Source organism: Natator depressus, chromosome 3 (genome assembly GCF_965152275.1).
Source record: "Natator depressus isolate rNatDep1 chromosome 3, rNatDep2.hap1, whole genome shotgun sequence".
Taxonomy (NCBI): domain Eukaryota; kingdom Metazoa; phylum Chordata; order Testudines; family Cheloniidae; genus Natator; species Natator depressus.
Window position 1 is genome coordinate 28,625,248 of NC_134236.1, and position 15,832 is coordinate 28,641,079.

Here is a 15,832-nt window from a genome sequence, read left to right on the forward strand (position 1 = left end):
AGTGAGTTCTGTCTCTAATGACTCTGGGTGATATAGAGGAGCCCCCCCTTCCCCCTCCAGCACTGGGGGCATGGGTTCTACTTCTGGTATTTCCTGGTTACACAAGTCCAGTGGAGGGTTGACTTATCCTCAACCTCCACAATCACAACAGATGCATCAGATATATGAGATTCTGTATGGTCACCCTAGAAACTATCCTCCCTGTTTTGAATCACAATAACTGGTTTGCTGCCCTGTGTGACACTGCACCCCATATTCATCATAGTGGTATCATTATGATATGATTATGATGCATCTTGTACAAAATGTGTTATGAGGTGTCTATGAAAAAGTTATGATTTGCTGCACATGATTATCCTATTTGTGTGCATGTATCATTTTTGTATCTGAAGTTATGAATATTGACTAGTATCTGTATTTCGAATGTGCTTATGCTGGGTAACGCCCACAGCTAGCCTTTCAGGTACAACAATGAAGAAGCTAGTCAGTGCTAATTGCCCATCACCAAAGACAGTGTCCATGGAAAAGCTATGTCCATATCTGGGAACGCTTCAGACAGCCTATGGATAATAACTGCTATGACTCATCAGGACCATGCAAGGGCATGTGACAAGATCACATGATACTAGACTCAATTTTTTTAGCAGTATTTTTCCACAAACCGGGCTGGGAACTCAGCTTAAAACAAAGGAGTTCCTGACATATGGAAAGGCTATAAAAGATGGGGAGTGATGTAATTTCTTGGCCTCACTCCCCACACAAGAGAACACCTGGAAACACCTAAGGAACAAAGAGTGAACTGTGGGGAGTGTTTAGATTCATAGATACTAAGGTCAGAAGGGACCATTATGATCATCTAGTCTGACCTCTTGCACAACGCAGGTCACAGAATCTCACCCACTCACTCCTACGATAAACCTCTCACCTATGCCTGAGCTATTGAAGTCCTCAAATCATGGTTTAAAGACTTAAAGGAGCAGAGAATCCTCCATCAAGTGACCCATGCCTCATGCTATAGAGGAAGGCAAAAAACCTCCAGGGCCTCTTCCAATCTGTGTTGGTCTCAGGCTAAAGGGATTTATAGCCTGTGTATGGAAACTTGGTGGACTGCTTGTATCATCAGTCAGGGTGAGATATTGCTGATTCAAATCCTATCTAGTTTGTATGAAATGTAGATTGAATTTTTATTTAATTTCCAAGTAACCTGCTTTGATCTGTTTGCTATCACTTACAATCACTTAAAATCTATCCTTCTGTAGTTAATAAACTTGTTTTGTGTTTTATCTTAACCAGTGTGTTTTTGAGTGAAGTTCTTGGGAAAATCTCAGCTCAGTTGACAAGGGCTGGTGTGCATGGTCCTCTCCACATCAAGGGAGGGGCGAACTGGGTAATAAATTCATACTGGTTGGGTTTTTGACCAGGGAAGGACAATACAGCTCTGAGATCCTAGGCTGGGGGCCTGGGAGTATTTTGGCTTTAGCCTCTCTATTGCTGGTTCGTGCAGTGGCTGGCCAAAGCCTGTATGTAACTGCAGCTGGGTGTGTCCCTACCTGTGTGAATGCTGGTGGGAGTGTAGGACCGGGAGCAGTCTACAACTTGTCACAGCAACACAGTGTGACAGTGAGCCTAGGCTGGTGAGTGAGAGTCAGTGGTACCCCAGTTCCAGGTTGCACCCTGGTGCGGGGGACTCGTCACACCCTGAACCTTCAGGACCTTTATTTCCACACAGCAAACCTCCCAAGCCACAGGAGTTTCCTTGTATTTGTCATGGCTGGCTGGTGCTGCCAGTACATTGTGCTGCCTTTTGGCTTGTTTTCTATTCCCCAGATTTTTACAAGGTGTATGATTGTGGTAACAGAGTACCTTAAGAAGAAGGAAATTAATATCTTCTCATACCTGGATGATTGGTTCCTGAGAGGCAAGGCCAGAGGGGAAGTCCCCTCTCTTGTTCACTTCACACTATGCCTACTTGATTGTCTACATCTCATCCTAAACAGTGGCAAGTGAACATTGGTTCCTATTCAGAGTTGCATTCATTGGGTGTTGATAGATTCTATGAATTCAGGAGCGTTTCTACTGACCGAGTGATTGCAGGTGATCCACCACCTATGTGTGGACTTGCAGTCTCAACCCTCATCCCCAGCCCGAATATGTCTAAGGGTGCTGGGCCATATGGCTGCATGCACACTGGTAGTCCAATATGTCGGGTTGTGCCTGCATCCTCTTCAGATATGGCTGAAATCGGTCTATTATCTGAATTGCTATCCCTTTCACATGGTGGTTCGACTCCTCACATTGATCCTTACAGTGGTGGACCATTCAGGACTATGTGTGCCAGGCTGTTCCTTTCACACAGGCGACATGAACTAAAACTACAGTCACCGATGCCTCCTTAATAGGTTGGGGAGTGCTTCTGGAATCATTGGGAGTTCAAGGTCTGTGGTCAAAATGAGAAGCTTCTCTACATATCAATGTCCTGGAACTTCGTGCCATCTACACCTCTCAAGTGCCTGTCAGATGCCTGTCAGACCTCTCAAGATCATGTCAGGGGCTCAGTGTTGCTCATACTCACCAACGATACCACTGCAATACATTATATAAACAGACTGGTCGGAGCACGCTCCAATATGCTTTGTCAGGAGGCAATCAGGCTCTGGCAGTTTTGCATAAGGGAACACATTACCCCCATGGCCAATCGCTTACTCACTTGGCAGATCACCTCAGCAGGAATTTCTCTGAAGCCAAGTGTCCTATGTCTTTGCAATTTGGGCATCCTGATGATTGACCTGTTTGTCACAAGACAAAACCAGAAATGCCATATGTTCTGCTCCTGAGGAGGTCTCAGGCTGGGCTCCTTGATGGTTGCTTTTCACTTGAGCTGGAAATTTGGACTCCTGTAAGCCTTTCTTCCAATTCCAATCATATTGCAAGTCATTCTCAACTGAACTGAAATTGGAACATTCCAAGATCATTCTCTTTGCTCCAGTGTGACTGAGACAATGTTGGTTCTCCTATCTCCTCACATTATCAGTTTGGCCTCCCATAGACCTTCTTCTTCATCCCAACCTCCTGACCGAGCATTAAGGTCAGGTTTTACATCCGGCACTCAGATCCCTGCATCTCACAGCATGGATACTGCATGGTTAGATGATGAGAAGGAATGATGCTCAGAAGTAGTCTGGCAGGTCTTGCTTAACAGTAGAAAGCCCTCCACCTGGGCAGCCTATTTGGCCAAGTGGAAGTGATTCTCGGTATGTTGTTAGCCTGGGGAGTTCATAGAATCATAGAATATCAGGGTTGGAAGGGACCTCAGGAGGTCATCTAGTCCAACCCCCTGCTCAAAGCAGGACCAATTCCCAATTAAATTATCCCAGCCAGGGCTTTGTCAAGCCTGACCTTAAAAACTTCTAAGGAAGGAGATTCTACCACCTCCCTAGGTAACGCATTCCAGTGTTTCACCACCCTCCTAGTGAAAAAGTTTTTCCTAATATCCTCCCCCACTGAGGAATCCGCCAATTCCTTTAGCACTTGAGACCATTACTCCTTGTCCTGTCCTCTTCTACCACTGAGAATAGTCTAGAACCATCCTCTCTGGAACCACCTCTCAGGTAGTTGAAAGCAGCTATCAAATCCCCCCTCATTCTTCTCTTCTGCAGATTAAACAATCCCAGTTCCCTCAGCCTCTCCTCATAAGTCATGCGTTCCAGACCCCTAATCATTTTTGTTGCCCTTCGCTGGACTCTCTCCAATTTCTCCACATCCTTCTTGTAGTGTGGGGCCCAAAACTGGACACAGTACTCCAGATGAGGCCTCACCAATGTCGAATAGAGGGGAACGATCACGTCCCTCGATCTGCTCGCTATGCCCCTACTTATACATCCCAAAATGCCATTGGCCTTCTTGGCGACAAGGGCACACTGTTGACTCATATCCAGCTTCTCGTCCACTGTAACCCCTAGGTCCTTTTCCGCAGAACTGCTGCCTAGCCATTCGGTCCCTAGTCTGTAGCGGTGCATTGGGTTCTTCCGTCCTAAGTGCAGGACCCTGCACTTATCCTTATTGAACCTCATCAGATTTCTTTTGGCCCAATCCTCCAATTTGTCTAGGTCCCTCTGTATCCTATCCCTGCCCTCCAGCGTATCTACCACTCCTCCCAGTTTAGTATCATCCGCAAATTTGCTGAGAGTGCAATCCACACCATCCTCCAGATCATTTATGAAGATATTGAACAAAACCGGCCCCAGGACCGACCCCTGGGGCACTCCACTTGACACCGGCTGCCAACTAGACATGGAGCCATTGATCACTACCCGTTGAGCCTGACAATCTAGCCAACTTTCTACCCACCTTATAGTGCATTCATCCAGCCCATACTTCCTTAACTTGCTGACAAGAATACTGTGGGAGACCATGTCAAAAGCTTTGCTAAAGTCAAGAAACAATACATCCACTGCTTTCCCTTCATCCACAGAACCAGTAATCTCATCATAGAAGGCGATTAGATTAGTCAGGCATGACCTACCCTTGGTGAATCCATGCTGACTGTTCCTGATCACTTTCCTCTCATGTAAGTGCTTCAGGATTGATTCTTTGAGGACCTGCTCCATGATTTTTCCGGGGACTGAGGTGAGGCTGACTGGCCTGTAGTTCCCAGGATCCTCCTTCTTCCCTTTTTTAAAGATTGGCACTACATTAGCCTTTTTCCAGTCATCTGGGACTTCCCCCGTTCGCCACGAGTTTTCAAAGATAATGGCCAATAATGATAATGGCTCTGCAATCACATCCGCCAATTCCTTTAGCACTCTCGGATGCAACTCGTCCGGCCCCATGGACTTGTTCAACTGATACTGGCTTGTATCCAGGACATCTTGGAGTTCCTGTTACACCTTCAATCTTCTGGTCATGCACTTAGTTCATTGAGAGTCCACATTGTGATGTTTTTGGCATTTCATCCACCTATCCATAGGAAGTCAGTGTTTTCAAACTCCATGGGAGTGAGGTTCTTGAAACAAGTCACTCATCTCCACCCACCAGTTAAAAGTCAGTTCCTTTGTAAGACCTTAATACTGTTTTGGCAGCTCTTATGGAACCTTGGTTCAAGTCTTTGGTAACTTCTTCTTTCTCCCATCTGTGTCAGAAAACTTGCCTTCCTCATGGTAATAACATCTGCAAGGATAGTGTGTATGTTGTAGACTTTGATTGCAGAGCATCCTTACATGCAGTGTTCCAAAGACAATGTAACACTGCTTATTATCAAAGGTAGTTTCCCAGTTTCACTTGAACTAAGTTATATATCTACTAGTGTTGTTTTCTAAGCCGCAATGAAACCCAGAGGAGCAGCATCTACACGCATCCTTTGTCAGACAATATCTAGCTTTTTATCTGGATAGAACTGAATCTTTCCATTCCTTCCCTCCTCTGTTTGTTTCATATGTGGACCCAGTGAAGGATCAAGCAGTCATAGGCTGAAGACTGTGAAAAGAAATAGCCCAGGTTACACCACCTCAGAGGGAATGAACTTTTAGTGCAAGAGCTCAGGTGACATCAATGGCATTTCTAAATGAAATTCCTATATTGGATTCATTCAGGACAGCTACGTGGTCCTCTGTGCATACTTTTGCAAACCACTGCGCCATTATGGCTGCATCCAGATCAGAGGCAAACTGAAGTCCCCCAAGCTCTATCTCCTTCGAGTACTGCTTGTGAATCACCCACATGGAATACATGGCTGCATCTACTTGAAGAAGAAAAAACAGTTACCTATCTATAACTGTTGTTCTTTGAGATGAGATGCAGATGTGTATTCCATGACTTGCACTTCATCCCCGCTGCATCGGAGCCTGTACGTCTGATGATCAGTGCCAAGGAACTGAGGAGTTGGGGTGGTGCCATCCTTTTATGGCAGGGAGGGGCTATGGTCACAGGGCATGAGCGCCCCTGCTACAGATACTGCTAAGCAAAGTTTTTTCCAGCTCTGGTGCCTGAAGCATGCACACCCACATGGAATACATCTCTACATTACATCTTGAAGAACAACAGTTACAGGTAGGTAAGCACTTTTTCGAAGTTATTTCTAGAAGGGCTTCCTAATTTTTGAACTTTGTTTGCTGAGCAACACATATGTTTGTTAAAGGAAAAATGGAGATTTATGTGGTGGTTGGAGAAACCGACAGAACTTAAATACAATTATTTTAATTGAATAGTTGCTCTGGTTGAGCTTTTTGGATAAAACTGACTATCCTACATAAAATTAGTCATGTTTAATGTTTGTGTATATAAGAGAGTACCAGTCCATTCCTAACTGACAGCAATGTAGCTTGAAATCTTAGTTATCCCCAAAGCAACCTAGTTACCCAGGCTGCCCCACCAATGTGCCTTAATACTGACTAGAAGGAGCCAACTTTTAGGTGTGAGAGAGTAGTGCTCTTTTCAGGCTCATCCAACTATGACCTCTTTTGCAAAGATTAATCAGCAATTATCGCTGGAGGAGGTGTTTGCCATGTGGACATCTGTCCAACTGAGACCACTACACTTATTCCATATAGACCACCTCTGAATACAGTGGGGTGGAAGCATCCTGTTAAAATTTATATCAAAGTGTTTAAGATACTGAAAGAGTCTGAAGGCTTTAGGAATAAATGGTAAAAATTCAGATATGAACCACGGGACTTACTGCTAGTAAGTGTCTTCTATTGGATCTTTGATTACCTCCTGTCCATCAGTGTGTGTGTCCTGTTCCTGTTTCCATTCCCCTCCCTCCCCTCTCCACTATTAACTGGTTTATTGATTCCTTCCACCCCCCCTCCCACTGAACTCAGACTCCCCTCTCCCATAAAACTGAGATGTTAGAGAAAGAGTGGTGTTAATGAGGACAAGAGGGTGAAGCAAGTTATCATTTTGGTGAGTGGGAGAGTTGATTGCAGTAATCAAACTAGGAGTTGAGCGCAAAGAGGAGGGCAGCTAATTGGACAGATCACACATTCATTTGAAAGTTGAAGTTGCTGAAGATGAGGCTGGGAGTTTGTGAGGAGAGGAAAAAGTACAGTTATGAGTCAAAGTCTGAAAGGAAGGAAGTTGGGGAAGAGATGGGACTATATTAATAACTCTATAACAATTTTTGGTTATCTTCCACAGCATCAGGAATTAGACACTGCCAGCTTGACTTGATGGGGATGTGGTTTTATCTGTTATGGCAAATCCTAAATCCATAAATATTAGAAGCACAGGAAGAAATGAGTAAGTAATCTTAAAAGAAACAAGACCAGAAATAATAGTGAAACTATTTATTCTGCTTAAGTGGGTGACTTTGATTTTGTGATTCGGCCAAGACGGAAAAATAAAGATCCCCATTGTGTAGACAGGCCCATAATATTCCAAATGTTTGGTATAAGATAGGATGTTCCTTCCCCAAAGTGATGTCAAGAAAATATTATACTGAAAGTGGGAAGACAGTCCTACTTTGAATTCCTTCTGAAGCAGCATCTGCTAAAAAGCAGTTTTTAATACACCTGTGATGTGATGTGTGGTGGTTCTGTGCTTAGTAAATTCAACAAGGCAGTTTGAAACCAGGACTGCTCAGCTAAAGACTGTTCAAAGAGGATAATTTATAAAACCTAACATGCAGGCACGTTAAAGGGTTTAATTGAAGTTTAAATAATTAAGCACCTCTGGGTAGATTAAAAGAGAAATAAAAGCTTGAGATGCTTTGCATGACAATGTGGATTTAGCACTCACTCAATGGTACCGTAATGGAACCATAATATGGGAGAAAGAGTCCCAAAATAATGGTGCAAAACCAAACAAATGTCATGGAAAAACCTACAAATGATTTGGCTTTTATTGTTTTTATTACAGTGCTTCCCATAACTTCAATTTCATTATTTCTTCTTTTATTTACAGTAATAAAAAGTGTGATAACAGTAGGATTGTGAGGCAAGGATAAATAGGGCTATATTTGGGCCTAAAATGAGGGACAACCTAATAATGAAGGAAAAATGAGAGAGAAATCTGATATGAATATCATTTCTCAGACCAAATACCATAACCCTGTTTCCCAGCTATGCTTCTGTGGCTTCCAGATCAGTTTCTTGGATTTATTGCAGGCCATTAACTGCTGTGCGGCAGAACAGTAAGAAAGTGACAAGATTAAAGTACCAGTTTAGGCAGTTGAGAAATAATTTAGGATTCCATCTAACTGTGAGTCCATTGTTAAACTGTTCTCACCTGTTTATTCTCATAGTAAACTTAGTGAATTTATAATTGGAGGCCTGGTGATCATTCAACTGAGTGCTCACCAACTGTCAGCAAAAGGTTAAAATTTGAGAAATATTTGTTTCTTAATTAGTGCACCAGACACCCTTTTAAAAAATGTTAACATTATTTTAAGTGTCATTTGCCTTATGCAATTGTAGGAAATCTAGATGAATAGATACTACAGAAGGAGGTGTGATATCTCGTGCTGCTGAAGTTGGCTATTTTGTATTTTTATCATCTTTGTGTACTTTTGCATCTTTACTTGCAACACTATCTTACTAGAGTCATCATCACTACGAAAACAAGAATGTGATTTTATTAACATAAATGTAAAACAATTGATTCTTTTTCCTTTGAAGAACTTTATTTTGAACCTGAGATAATAGTAACAAGGAGAGAGGCACTTGGACCTGTAAACTGGAATGGTTTAAAGCAGGTCAGAGAGATACTGCATCTGTTTGATGGTGAAGATTAACACATTCAGAGTATAGTAAAGTGTGTTAACTTCTATTGAGTGGCAGCTAGTACCTCACTCAAGAACCCATCTCTTGAATAATTATTGTCCTTTTTGCAGAACATGGTGGTGAGGCAACTTGGGTGTTATCTGAAGTCTTTTAATTTCTTTGATCGCGTTTGATCTGGGTATGGTATTGGTTGTATTGATCTTGTTATTTGCTGATCTTTCAGATGTGGACAAATTCAAATGTCCCTACATTTTCTTCTTCTTTCAGCAGCTGTTCATGTTGTTTACCAATTGGTTTTGGTGCTCTTTCTGGCTGGGACTGGTGATATGGATCTTGACTAGCATGGATCTTTCCTCTTAGAGACCCCGGAGAATCATTTGGGATAATTACTCATTTGCCCTGAAGAACATTTCTTATGGGGTTCCTCAGGGTTCTCATCAGTCATTCCTCTTTTTCAAAAAGTATGTGAGAGTACTGGATGAGTTAGTGAGATGATTTTGGTTGCAGTACTGTCAGTATGAAAACAGCACACATCTTTACTTTTTTCTTCCTGACCCAAGCAGTGCAATGTGGCTACATTTCCAGTGCCCTGCCAACAGAAAGCTAGCTAATGCTTAATCCAGGCAAGATACTGATGGTCCTTCCTGATGGGGAGTATGATGGCAAGTGGTTTCTACCTCCAATACTGAAGAGATTGTGAATCTTTAGAGCTCCAGTTTTGGGGGTACTTTTCACTGAAATGTCTGTTGGCACTAGTACCTAAAATATCCTTTCTGGATTTCAGTTTTATAATTTATAAAATGTATATATTTTGGGCATTCATACAAATTGTTTTTTCCACTAAAAATTCAGTCAAAGTTCTTAGTCTTACACACAAATGACTCCATATTCCCCCTTCCACAACATTTATTTCCCCAGCATTTCCATTATATATAACTTTTAGGCAGGATAACAATTTGCTGAGTTTTTTTTTAAATTACATTTGTGTTCTTAAGCATAGAGACATATCTTCCATTACCACCTGTAAAGTCATTAAGAAGATTAGATCTAAAAGCCCCATACCATAGTCTCAGAGCTCTGGATTGAATAAATGGTGGGGTAGCTTTCTTCTGTGATGAATCAGCATCATCCTGGCTTACTAGAAATAGTTGATTATTGATTTAATTATGGTTTTATAAACTTAAAGCAGTAATAAATTTTCTTCTAGCCTTCCATTTGGGGTCTAAAATGTCTCGAAATAAATTGCTGTTTTTATCAAATATTACCCCATAGAAATTTTTTAACAACAGCTCTAAAATTTAATACAAATTCCACATCGTCTACAAGGGTTTATATTTCTGATCTTTTGCACTAAGGTATACAAAACAAAGTTTATGTAACACATTACTTGGAGGGCTCAATCACAGTTATTGCTCTGCCTTGACTCAAGTAAGCCCATGCTCAACTTGTATATTAAAATTGCCCAGGTTCAACTTTAATTTAAGTTGTTCTATTTTCTTTTCTTAAAGGAATCATAGAATCATAGAATATCAGGATTGGAAGGGACCTCAGGATGTCATCTAGTCCAACCCCCTGCTCAAAGCAGGACCAAGCCTCAACTAAATCATCCCAGCCAGGGCTTTGTCAAACCTGACCTTAAAAACCTCTAAGGAAGGAGATTCCACCACCTCCCTAGGTAACCCATTCCAGTGCTTCCTAGTGAAAAAGTTTTTCCCAATGTCCAACCTAAACCTCCCCCACTGCAACTTGAGACCATTACTCCTCGTTCTGTCATCTGCTACCACTGAGAACAGTTTAGATCCATCCTCTTTGGAACCCCCTTTCAGGTAGTTGAAAGCTATCAAATCCCCCCCTACTCTTCTCTTCTACAGACTAAATAACCTGAGTTCCCTCAGCCTCTCCTCGTAAGTCATGTGCCCCAGCCCCCTAATCATTTTCGTTGCCCTCTGCTGGACTCTCTCCAATTTGTTCACATCCCTTCTGTAGTGGGGGGCCCAAAACTGGACACAATACTCCAGATGTGGCCTCACCAGTGCCGAATAGAGGGGAATGATCACTTCCCTCGTTCTGCTGGCAATGTTCCTACTTATGCAGCCCAATATGCCGTTGGCCTTCTTGGCAATTAGGGCACACTGCTGACTCATATCCAGCTTCTTCTCCACTGTAATCCCCAGTAACTTTTCTGCAGAACTGCTGCTTAGCCAGTCAGTCCCCAGCCAGTAGCGGTGCATGGGATTCTTCCTTCCTAAGTGCAGGACTCACCACTTGTCCTTGTTGAACCTCATCAGATTTCTTTTGGCCCAATCCTCCAATTTGTCTAGGTCTAGGAAATTGGCAACACATGAAATTTCCATGATTTGCAGCTGTGGAGACAAAAGCCTTGTATTCATTTATCCATGGAACAGGTACCACACTATACTATCTCTAGGCCAAGACGGTAAGTAGTCCTTAGCATTTTTTTAGATATCCATTGAAGGCCTTAGTTGTAAGGATATCAGAGTTGGATATTTAACCATTAGGACTGTTAATCCCTTTCATATAAACTGTCAAACAGCCAAAATATACTGATGTGACTTTCTATCATTAGCAACATGGGTTGGATTTGACCTGGTAATACTGAAAGGAAAGCTTGTATAGCTGAAACTCAAATCTTCTGAAAAAAGAAAAGGAGTACTTGTGGCACCTTAGAGACTAACAAATTAAGGTGCCACAAGTACTCCTTTTCTTTTTGCGAATACAGACTAACATGGCTGCTACTCTGAAACCTGTCAATCTTCTGAGTCAGTCAGTTCCTGGCACTTCTGTTCTCTAAATCTACATGCTTTTCAGTTTGGAACATTAATTTTTGGCTAACCCCACTTCTTTTTATACATTTCCTACACTCCTTTAAAGCATGCTCACTACCTGCCATTATAGCTGCAGATTTCTTCATGATATATACTTATTTGACCAGAGTGAGAAAGATACACAGCTTTTATTGCCCTTTTAAACTGTGCAGTTGGAGTACAAAATGTGGTGCACAATCTTATTTTCTTCAAGTGTGAGTCATTGCTATAGTTTTCAACAATAAAACCTATTTAATAATTGATCCAACTCTCTTCCTTTTGAGATTCTTTTACTGACTGATTTTAACTATTGTCTTAGTAGAAGCCATTTCATAGGACTACAGCTGTGATGGTGCCTTGTCACCTTCATATCATTCAGCCTTCTTTGTGTCCACAATGGTATTCAAGACTTCCTCCTCCCCATGCATTTAATAGAGATGAACATATTCTTGTGAATTGTCTTTATCTATCTGGAGAAGATGGAGAATATCCGTCTTTTCAAGAACATCACCAATATATAACAGTCAATTTAAATTAGATTAAATACGTTGTCTTGACCATTGACAGAATAGGGATCAAACAGAAGTAAAAAGAGTTCCTAGATAATACGTCTGTTTCACACTCTCTCTCTCTCTCTCTCTCTCTCACTCTCACACACACACACACACACACACACACACACACACACACACACACACACACATATATAAAGCTTTTAGATTCTACCTCTACAGTTTGAAATATGAAATAAATGAACAGTAGACTTTGGTCCTATCCTGACTTTCCTAGAAAATGTCTTGGCTTTCTAAGAGACAAGTCTATGTCTGTTTGTTCCTGCTAAAGTAATGCAGAGAATGCCCTGTCTTCTTAGGGCTTGTCTATACAAACACTTAATTTGTTGCAAGCTGGGGTGTAGCCATGTACTGTCTATGCAGAACCTGCTGACTCATGCTAAAATTCTGTGGTGATGCTTTAATCTACTCCTCTTTCTAAGTTGTTATGAAGGTGTTATCAAATACACACAGGAGTTTTGTTCAGTCCTAGTATAATTGCCAAATAGAGAAAAGCATTATTATTTATTTAACTGTTTTTAAAAGTATAATTTCTTTTCTTTCTTTGTATTTTTAAACGACTTGTCCTGACTATTTTTCACTAGCTGGTCTGCAGAATAAACCAACTTTTCACATACTTATCCACTGTCTTGCCATTTGTTATACCATTTGTAACTCTCTGTTCAAAGGTAAATTCCAATTTCATACTAGTGCCCTCTTTGTGCTCTGTGGGAAAAGGGATGAATACAGGTTTTGGATTAAAGGATGAAAAATACCAGCCCTGAAGCCCAGGTGGTTTCATGCTCAAAGGGGCTGGTACTACTAAGGATGGTGGAGAAAAGAGTCCATGCTCTAGTCAATGGGGGCAGAGGCCGCCAAAGCAGGGAATGTGTACTGGAATGAGGGGGTAAAATGGGGCCCAACCAATGCCACCAATGGACCCAGAACTGTGCAGGGGAGACTCCCCTACTTTCTGGGTGCTCAGATCCAGGTGATGCTTCCCTCCACATGTGGGATGCAGAGAAGAGCCAACCAGAGACTCTAGCCAGTAGGAGCAGAAGCAGCCAAAGCAGGGACCTTAGGACCTCCTTAGAGAAATTTCTACAGTTTTGACTGGACTTTCTCTGCCCTGTGCTGACTGGCTATTTGCTTTAACCCTCCTCCTCCTCCTCCCTCAGATTCTTCACCTGAGCTTCACTCCACCTCTCTACTTGTACCCTTTCCCCCGCCCCCCCCCAGCCCTGTCCCCCTCACTCCCTTCCATTTTCTTTGCATTTAGCTGATCCCCTCTGCCTAAACCCTCACTACAGCTCTGCACACTGCCCCCACCTCAACCCAAATGCTAGCTCCACAGCTTCCATTGGCTGGGAGCTGAGGCCAATGGGAGCCGCGGGGTGGCACCTGCAGGCGGAGGCAGTGCAGAGAGTCCCCTGCCGTGCCTCTACCTAGGAGCATCCGGAACAAGTTGCCGCTTGCAGGGAGCCACCCGAGGTGAGTGCCCCCCTTGATACGGCACCCCGCACCCACTCCTGCGCTCCAGCCCCCTCCTACACTCAAAATCCCTCCCGGAGCCCACAGCCCTTCCCATGCCCCAACCACCTGCCAGCCACACACCAACCAGACTATAAACCAGAATTTCAGTGAAAATCAGAAATCTCAGTTTATAGAGCTTTCCAATTGGTGAAGTGCCAGATAAAACAGCTTTTACTGTATAATTATATAATGGAACTAACTTGACATTTGCGATGATCCCATTGTTTCTGTGTTATACCTCTTTCCTTAGCCTGCATCTCTCTGGTCTGTTTAGATTGTAAGCTCTTTGGGACAGGAACATAAGAATGGCCACACTGGGTCAGACCAAAGGTCCATGTAGCCCAGTATCCTTCTTCTGACAGTGGCCAGTGCCAGGTGCCCCAGCGGGAATGAACAGAACAGGTAATGATCAAGTGATCCATCCTCTTTCCCCCATTCCCAGCTTCTGGCAAACAGAGGCCAGGGACACCATCCCTGCCCATCCTGGGTAATAGCCATTGATGGGCCAATCCTCCATGAACTTTTCTAGGTCTTTTTTTAACTGTCTTCAGCTCTGTGTTTGTACAGTACTTAGCACAATGGGTCCCCACTATTGGTTGGCCCTTAGGCCCTAACATTATACACATTAAATAATTACTATGAACGATTTCTCTCACCCTTTAACATCTGCAGTATATCCCGGTATGGCATATATATATAGACACTGTGTGTTTGAGTGTATTAAAGCAGCTGTATTGCAAAGGAGTAGATAACTAGGCCGATGTGTATGCAATGTAGTTTACATATAATCTCACTTTGTGATCCTCCAGTATGCAAAGTGTCCAATAAGCATAAGATATAATTTTTATTATAATTATATTATAAGCATAAGATATAATTTTGTATTATGTCTCCATGTGCATATTATCCTCATTTACAGCTAGAAAGGATGAACTGAAAGGGAGAAAATTAAAGAAAAAACATCTCTGGCTTTAATATTACTTGCTACACGTCACACACATCTTGATGCTTAAATATTAATAAAGCCAATTCTCCATGTATAAATTATTAAAGCTTTAAAACCCAGTCAGAACCACAAAATGTCAATTTTGGACACAAGGCTAGCTCTTAATTTCAAGTTCTGTCAGGCAGTATGTCATCTCAGTCAATTTTAGCTTCAGTGTTTCTCGAAAAATTCGTTGGTGTTACCTGCCTACTGTAAAACATATTCTTTGTCTTGCTCCCAACTGGGTAGGATAAAGCTGAAAGGCATCTGTCTTCTTGTAACAGCTACAGCACCCACCTCTTGTGGGCGCCCCCTTTCTGGTCAGCTGTGAGTCTGCTTTTCTTTCTGTTCTTACTAGGGGTGGCACCCACCTCTTGCGAGGGGTCCCCTAGTCAATGGTTGTTCAGCAAGTCTTCAGCAACTCAGCCCTCTGGCTGAGTCACACACATTGTCCCTCCTTCTGAGGTATACAGTCTCTAGTTCTTTCTCATGACCCTGGTATGGGGCTGCAGCACTAAGGCTTCTTCCCTGGAGGCACTGCTTTCTTTAACAGCCCAACAGAGGTCCATCTTGGTACCCTCAGTTAGTATCCTTTCAGCAGCCCTCCCTAGGCTCAGTCTTCAACCAGATCAGCAGGGCTCATCATGGTACCCTTGCCTGGTCTGGCTAGGTTCTGGGCTCAGTCCCCTGGGCTCAGCCTGCCTGCAATAAACTGTCCATGGTCCTGCTGCTGTTTCAGCCAGCCAGGCACCCTCTTTGAGCTCCAGGCAGCAATTGACTGATCTTCCTCTGCTGTTCCCTTTTATGTGGTCCTTGTGGCCCCTGATTGGCTGCTGCAGCAACCCTTCTGATTGGTTGATTCTCTGAAACCACTCTAGGTCCCCCGGGGGGCTTCTCCTCTGCTCTTTTCTGGGGCAGGATGAGGCAGGGCTGTGAGGGCTCCAGCAGGAGGCCTCTGGACCTAGTTCACCCTGTCACACTTCTAAATGCAAACAGGCTATTTTTATGAACAGCAGAGGTTTTCATTTAGGTAGAAATTTGACACTGGATCACTAAATTCCAAAATAATAATCCAGAATAATTCTGAATGTTGTGGCCTTTAAAAAGAGCAAATCTTGCAGTTCCCAATTCACCATGAGATTTCCCTCTGTGCCTCAGAAAATGGTGGGATCAGTCATAGTCTACGCATTCTGATTACTCACCTAGCTCCTTGCAGAGTTT